The following is an 8,587-nucleotide window of genomic DNA, read 5'->3' on the forward strand; positions in this document are numbered from 1 at the left end:
AGACAGTTTGTAAGAGTTCCCCTTTCCCCACATCCTTACCAGCATTTGATGGTACTTGTTTTGTTGATAAAGGCCATTTTCTTACTCGAGTGAGAGAGAATCTCAAAGTAGTTTTTATTTGCATTTCTTAATGACTAAGGATATTGAACACTTTTTAAAATGTTACTATCCATTTGTATTTCTTCTTTTGTGAACTTTGTTCAATTCCATAGTCCATATATTTAATTGAGGTATTGTTTACTAAAAAAGGTATTTATTATTAATGTGGGGGACCATGCATGCCACAGAATGTGTTGACAACCTCTGTGAATCTGTTTTCTCTTTCCACAATGGGGGTCCAGGGAGGGTTTTCAAGCATAGGTGTCAAGTGTGTCTACCCACTGAACAATGCCACTGGCCCCAATATTTTATTTCTTGATATTTAGATTTTTTCTCAGTTCTTTACATATTCTAGATATCAATCCTCTGTCAGATATATAGCTTGCAAGGATTTTCTCCTATTCTGTTGGCTGCCTCTTTACTCAGATGATCATTTCTCCTTCAAGTGTGATTAATAGTTTTGTTGAGTATACTAGTCTGGACTGGCATCTGTGATCTTTCAGAATATGAAATACATCACTCCTTTGGCTTTAAGGTTTCCATTGAGAAGGCAGCAGGTATTCTGATGGGCCTGTGTTTATATATGATTTGATGTTTCTCTCTTGCAGCTTTCAATATGCTTTCTTTGTTCTGTAATTTTTTAAAAAAAATATTTTATTAATTTTATTTTATGTGTATGCACATATTGCCTGCATGTATGTAAGTGCACCTGTGTCATGCAATGCCTGTGGAGGTCAGAAGAGGCTGTCAGATTCCCTGGAACTGGAGTTACGGACAGATGTTACCTGCCATGTGGGTGCTGGGATTTGAACCTGTGTCTTCTGCAAGAATAGTCAGTGTTCTGAACCACTGAGCCATCTTTCTAGCCCCCGTAATTTTTTTAAGTTTCAAAGGCAATTTGACAGAGGCTGTTACTTTTATGATCCTGTGTATTTGGTATTCTGTAGGCTTCTTGAATCTAGATTGACATTTCTTTCACTAGATTTTGGAAATTTTTCTTCTGTGATTTTATTGAATTTTTTTCTGTGTCTTCAGCATAGAACTCTTCTCCTTCTTCTATGTCCATAATTGAAAGGTTTAGTCTCTTCGTGATGTCCCAAAGATCTCACATTCCATTAAGGAGATTTAAATTTTTTTCTATTTCTTTGGCTAAATGGTCCAATCCTATACCATGTCTTCAAGCTCTGACAGTATGTCTACCACATAATCTAATCTATTATTAAGGGTTTCCATTGTGCTTTTTAATTGACTTACTGGGTTTTTAATCTCCAGCTTCATTTACATTTGTGTTTTCTTCAGTGTTTCTATCTCTTTATTTAATTCAGTTTCATACCTTGAATTGTCTTCATTAATTTATTCCGATGTCTGAATTCTTTTAGAATTTATCGAGGCATTTATTCTTATCTTTTTAAATTATTCAGGTGTTTGTCTTGTCCTCTTTGAATTATTTGAATTCTTTCAATATATTTATAATTTTTTTTCCTGGAATTTCATTCAAGTTGTTCTCATTGGGGCACGTTTTGATGAAATTGGTGATCTTTGAAGGAGACACATTGTCTACCCTCAGGACCGTCCACATGATCAAGTTTAAGAAGCAAACTCAATTCAGTTAATCAATTCAAATCATCATGTATTGCCTAAAGTCTTTATACATGTGTTATGACAGTCTGTTCTGGATTCTTGGTATGTTCCTATGGAGAAGAGAAGCCTTAGGGAGCTTGTATCACTACAAAGAGCTTAAAGTATATATACATTATGTACATTCAATGTAAAATTAAATGGACAGGCCTGTAGTTTTAAGGAGTGAAAGAGTTTTCCTTTATTCTTACTGAGAGAGGAGGCAAGATCTTTTTATCACCACATCTCATAATTATAAAAATATTAATATGGATTGGAGAGATGACTCAGCAGTTAAGAGCACTTACTGCTCTTTCAGAGGACCCAGAATTGAGGTTCCCAGGACCCACGTTGGGGCTTACAACTGCCTTTGTAACTCCAGTTCCAGGGGATCCAATGATCCAATGTCCTAGTCTGGTCTCTGCAGACAGGCTTCTGCATACATGTGATATACACATACTCATGCAGGCACATACACATAAATAAAAAATATTAAGATACATTTCAGGGGCTATAGAGTCACTGTTCATGATAAAAAATAAATGAGATTGGAAAGTAACTAGAAGCCTTTACAATAATCCTAAAGCTAATTTACAAGGGGGGTTGTAAGCAACTCAGGGGAGATAGAAAAGGAGATTGATGGATGAACAAAACCCCACATGGACTGATTGCTAGATGAAAAAGCTTCTGACTGTCAGGGCTCCAAGTGCACCTCTGTGCCCAAGAGGCCTGAGGATTGTGTCCTGTAGAGAGGTCATCAGTGACTTATCTGAAATAACAGCCACTACAAGAAACCATTCATTGAACAATTATTTTATGCTGTGATACATACCTTAAAATTTTTGTGTCACTACATCCTTCCACAAACTCTGTAGTCAGACACAGTAATTCCCATTTTACAGGTGAGCTCATAGTGCTTATACTAAGCAGAATAAATGCTGAGTCACATGATCTTACCTTTCGGTCCCTGTGACTCAGCAGTAAGTCAACCACTGGATACTTCTTAAATAATTATGTCAAATGGGTACATGTCCTAAGAGGCAGGTCTTAAACTCCTGTTGGACATGGGTGGTACACATTGTAGTCCCAGCACCTGAGAGGTTAAGTTAGGAGGATCGCTTGAGCTTGAATTCTAAACCAATGCAGGCAACCTTGCCCCCCCCCCAAAAAAGGTCATAAGAAGCGCTTAAAACCAAAATGTGAACGAGGAGAGATAGCAGGATTTTAAAGTGGAAAGTGGCTCCAAAGGCAAGAAATGGGTAGGAAGAGGAAGCTCAGCTTTACCGTTTTCAGAAACAGCAGTGTTTCAGTGAGCTCAGGAAAATCTCCCAAGGTTCTGTGAGCTCATCTTTAAAATGAGGTGAAATTTTATTTTGTTTGGGGGATAAAAAGAGAACATACATGAAATGTCTTGGTAGGTACTCATAAAGAATTATATATTATGATACACATAATAGTTGTTTTTCTAATAGGAAAAACCAAAATGAGTACACTATACAATTCACTGAAGAGGGTTCTAGAGATGTCTAAAAGATCTGAAGGACATACATTAACTTTTCTGTTGGAAAATATAGGTCTAGTTTGAAGCTCTTCAGAAATTTGTCTAATATCTTTCAGAGAGTTTTCAGAGTTTTCTAAATATCATCCCAATAACAGTATCAGCTAAATTGATAAATTAAAAATAATTAGCCAGGAGCATGGCACATGCCTATAATTTCAGCCTCCGGGAGGAGGAGGTAGGAGGATAGAAAGTTCAAGATGAACCTGAATGCATATTGAGATCCTGTCTCAAAGAAGCAAAGCAAGACTCGTTGTTGTTGCTGCTGTTTTCAAAGTACACAGGGCATTTGACCAGGTCTAAGGTTTAAAACACAACAGGCAGATCAAAGGCTGGGCAAATGGCTTAATCTGTGAATTGCCTTGCAACATGAAGACCTGAGTTCAGTCCCCAGCATCCATATTAAAAATACTGGTCTGATGGTACATGCCTCTCTAGCCCTGGAAAGGAAGAGACAAGTGGATCCCTGGGTTCACTGAACAGCTAGCCTAACCTGCTTGGTAAGTTCCAGGTCAGTGAGAGATCTTGTCTCAAAAGAATGAATGGGGGTGCTGGAGAGATGGCTCAGCAGTTAAGAACACCGGTTATTCTTGCAGAAGACCCAGGCTCAAATCCCAGCACCCACATGGCAGCTAACAACTGTCTGTAACCCCAGTTCCAGGGGATCCAATGGCCTCTTCTGTCCTCGCGGGCATTGCACAACATGGGTACACTTACATACATGCAGGCAATGCACTCATACACATAAAAATAATAAATAAAATATTTTAATTTTAAAAAATGAATGAGACAGTCCCTGAAATGACACAGCTCTTGTCCTTGGGCCACCATATACATGTGCATACACATGAACACATACACACACACACACACACACACACACACACACCCCTGCCAGATTTGTAAAGGTGAAACCCCATGCCTTTTCTGGACTTCCCTCTGTCCCTGACCGCAACCATTCACAGGAACAGGAACAGGTCAGGACTGAGAAATGGTGAGGGACATCAGGTACCCACAGTGCTGAGGAGTCACACTGTGCTTTTGGCAATAGTGACAATAGTGTCTTTTGTTCCAGATGGCACCAACTTAAACTGTGCACCCAACCCTGGAACTTCAACATTTTTAAAGAAAAATCTCTTATAATCTATCCCTAAAGAAATAGAATCAGCAGTATAATATGTGCATATACACATATATATATAATGCTCTTATTAACCCATATATATGAGTTAGTTTAAGGAATTAGCTCATGTGATTATGGAAGCTGGCAAGTCCAAAATCTGTAATGTGGACTGGCCAGCTGATGACCCCAGGATGGGCACTGATGAGCACTGATACATTCAGTTCAAGTTCAAATGCTGTTGCTGGGCTGACATCCTTCTTGCTCAGGACTCAGAAGGTCAGTCTCTTCTGCAGCAAGTCCTTCAACTGACTGGATAAGGGCTATGATGTTTAACATTGATTGTCAAGTTGACAATCTCAAATCACCTAAGAGACAAACCTATGAACATAACTGTGGGGGATTAACTGGATCAGGTTATTTGAGGTGGGATGATCCATCCTAAAAGTGGGTAGTATCATTCTATGGGCTGAAATCCTCTATGGAGAAAAAGGAGAAAAAGGATCTAAGTAGCTCTGCTTCCAAACCACAGATACAACGTGACCAGCTGTCTCATGCTCCTGCCACCATGCCTTCCCTGCCATGACAGTGACCCAAAATAAGCCCTTTCTTCCTTAAGTTGCTTCTTGTCAAGTATTTTCTTACAACAATGAGAAAAGTAACTAATAGAAAGCCTACCACATTATGGTAGGTAAAGCTGCACAGTCCGCATGGAAATACAAATCTCACTCAAAACTTTCCTGCAGAAACATCCAGAGTAAATGTTTGATCAAATATTCTGGCCCAACAAAGTTAACACAAAATTAATTATTATAGAATCTCACCAATAGCATTGTCCTCTGTTAGAACAGGGCCTTTTCTGTAAATCATGCCTCAGATTCTTATGCTGAGCTGAAATTCATAAGCCAAGCTGTCTCTCAGGTCTACAAACCTGGATTCACAACCTCGAACAGCTGAGAAACAAGGCAGCAAGATAGACAGTGAAGATGTGCTAGAGGCAAATGCCAGAACACTGAGGAGTGACTGCTTACCGCCCAGCTGCAAAGAGGAGACAGGCAATCTATAAAGAGTAGATGGAGAACTACAGAACCTTAGCAGTCCCAGGCCTTTTGGGTGTGAATGTAGACAATTGTTCTGGCTGCTTCCTGGAGGAAGACAGTCACACAGCCCAGGACAGCAACTGATATTCGTAATAACATCCCTGGGTGTTTAAACAACAGTGCATTTGGATGAGTTCTTTTTTTTTTTTTTTTTTTTTTTTTAATGTGCATGAGAGTATTGTTTGCATGCAGGTCAGAAGAGGGCATCGAATCCCCTGGAACTAGAGTTGCTGACAGTTGTGGGTGATGGGAATCGAACACCGGTTCTCTGTGAGAGCAGTCAGTGCTCTTAAGCACTGAGCCATTTCTCCAGTCAGGATGAGGTTATTTTATAAGAAGAACTGATTCCAGTGGTGGGATGGGAGGAAAGGGGCAGCTTTTAGAAGGGTAGAAGTTACTGGCTGGTATGTCACTCCATGTAGGATTTATAAGCATGAAGGACTGAGAAGGGTCAGACCAGCCAAGTTACCTGCAATTCATGCAGAGAGCTCTAGGGTTCCAACTTTGGTGAGTCATCAACATCCATGCTGGGGTGGGTTCTCGCTGATGCAGTTACCTTTGAGTTGTTCCTGCTCCTGTAAGTAACCCCTCATCTACAGTCTTATGTCTCACGAAGTTGGACTTTGGTGGTATCATTATGTCAGTGTGTTTTTGTTTCTTTCTGAGGTAAATGGGAGTTTATGTTGTGTCTCCTCAGGAAAAGTCTCTTACACAACAGCTCAGTTCAGAGAGGTGCATCCTTCTAACATAGCGTTGCTGTGATGTAAGCATAGGTTTCCTGGGGCTTCTGTGAGTAAAAGAAACTTTCTCTCTCCCAGGGTAGTGTGTCATGAGGCTGGGGTCTGAATGTACTGTAGAAATTCTGCCCCTTTAAGGGAGGAGCTTCCAGGTGATGAGAGGAAGTTGTTTCTATGGAAAGTCAAGATAGAGACCAAATTACTGGAGCTGGAGAGGTGGCTCAGTGGTAAAGAGCAGTAGCTGCTCTTTTGGAGGACCTGGGTTTGGTTCCCAACATCCACATGGCAGGTAGCAACTGTCCATAACTCCAGTTCCAGGGACTCTGACGCCATCTTCTGATTTCTGTGGGCATTTCATGACATGGGTGCTCTTACATACATGCAGGCAATACACTCATACACATAAAAAAATAAACAAATAAATAAAATATTTTTTCAAAAGACAAAATTACCAAAGACAGAGAGGACAAAGTAGAAGGTGAATTCTTATATCATATGGGCAGTTAAATCAAACCTTTTCTGAAGCTGTTTAGGGTTTTCATTTATATATGTCAATGGGTTGGGTTAATTTTCCAATTAAGCCAGTTTGAGCTAATTTGGGATTATCTGCAATAAAGTAATAACTTCATTGATGGAAAGATGGCTAAGCTGTTAAAAGCACTGGCTGCTCTTGCAGAGGACCTGGGTTCAATTCCTGGAACCCCATGGCTGCTAACACCCATCCATAACTCCAGTTAAAAGGGATCCAACACTTCCTTCTGACCTCCACAGGCATTTCACAATATGGGTGCACTTACACAGGTGCAAGCAATACACTCATACACATTAAATAAAAATAATAAATAAAATAAAAAAGGGGACAACTGAACAGAATCTTGAAACAATAGAATTTTGATTAGAAAATTATAAAGTGTAGTCTACCAATAACAATTATAACAACAGCTATAACAATATCAAGTATAGCCAAATGTATACTTCATTTAGAATGTTCTAGAAATGTTACCTACTTCATTCAATCTTCAGGAAAATATATGAGATTGGTGATGTAATTATTTGATTTAGATGAGGAAGCTGAAACTCAGAGAGATTAAGTGACTTGCCTAATGTTACACTATAGGGAAGTGTGCTAAACATGCCTGCCACTGCGCTGCCTCTAAGGCTCCAGGCAGACAAAATAAGAGCACTGGTGCTGAATAAGAGCGTGGTAGGAGGATCAGGCAACTACTGACTTGTGTGGCATTGAGGGGAAGGAGAGGGCAGGCATGAGGCTCAGAGGTTGCTGGAACTCAGTAGTGATAAACTTTAGTTAAAGCTGTTATTATCATGCAATATGCTGGTACTGTTCTGAAGTTGCTCAGGATCTGCCAATAGAGTCACATCCAACCACAAACCGGATTAGATTCAAAGTAAAGTTATCTGGCTATGCCATCACAGTCTATTTACTTATTCATGTGACAATCATTTGAGTGTTGTATTAAATATATTACACTTTTCTTGTTGCCGTGATCAACTTAAGGAAGAGTTTATTTTGGCTCATAAATTGAGACACAGTCTATCATATTAAAAAGCATGGTGTCAGTAGCTTGGCGAAGCTGGTCACATTGCCTCTTCAGTCACACACAGCATGTACAGTCAGGAAGCAGAGACAGGGGAATGCTGGTGCTCAGCTAGCTCTCTCTTTTATGCAGTCTGGGACGCCAGCCTAGGGAATGGTGTCACCACCTCAATTAACCTAATCTAGAAAATTCCCCCAGAGACATGCTCAGAGACTTGTGTCCTCAGTGATTCTAGATCCTGTCCAGTTGACAGTCAATTTTATGCATCATAAATGTCTACTGCACGCATCCTGCTTGGTGATAAGGAGAATCAAGGTAACTTACCTTGCAGACTTTATAGTATAATCTAGGAGGATGACATTAATGAAATGATTCTCCTCATTTATATAGAACCTGGCAAAGTGCAACAAGAATAGGGTGTTTGACAAACACTGGGTTAGTAGTCCAATGTAATAGCTTTTGAGCTGGACAGATCCCAGTTTGCTTGCTCTCCTGCAGCTCTGTTACTTTCCAAGAGGTGGGTCACCTCTCCAAGCGACAGTTTCCCCATCTGATAAATGTGGCCAGTGAAGGATTAAGTGAGCTGAACACAAAGCGCTTAGGGGCAGTGCCTACTGCATAGCAAGAGAAGACGGTACCAACGACAGTGATAAAGTCTGGCAAGTTCAAGATGCCTTAAAGGTACTACTGTACTTTACAGTGGGCAGATTGGAAGACTGACCTGAATTGGAACCCTCCCTTTTTGATCTTTTGACAGAGTTGAAATGGAATTTCAGATACATATATATATAATGTTATAT

This window comes from Nannospalax galili, unplaced genomic scaffold, assembly GCF_000622305.1.
Source record: "Nannospalax galili isolate Female #2095 unplaced genomic scaffold, S.galili_v1.0 scaffold32, whole genome shotgun sequence".
Lineage (NCBI taxonomy): Eukaryota > Metazoa > Chordata > Mammalia > Rodentia > Spalacidae > Nannospalax > Nannospalax galili.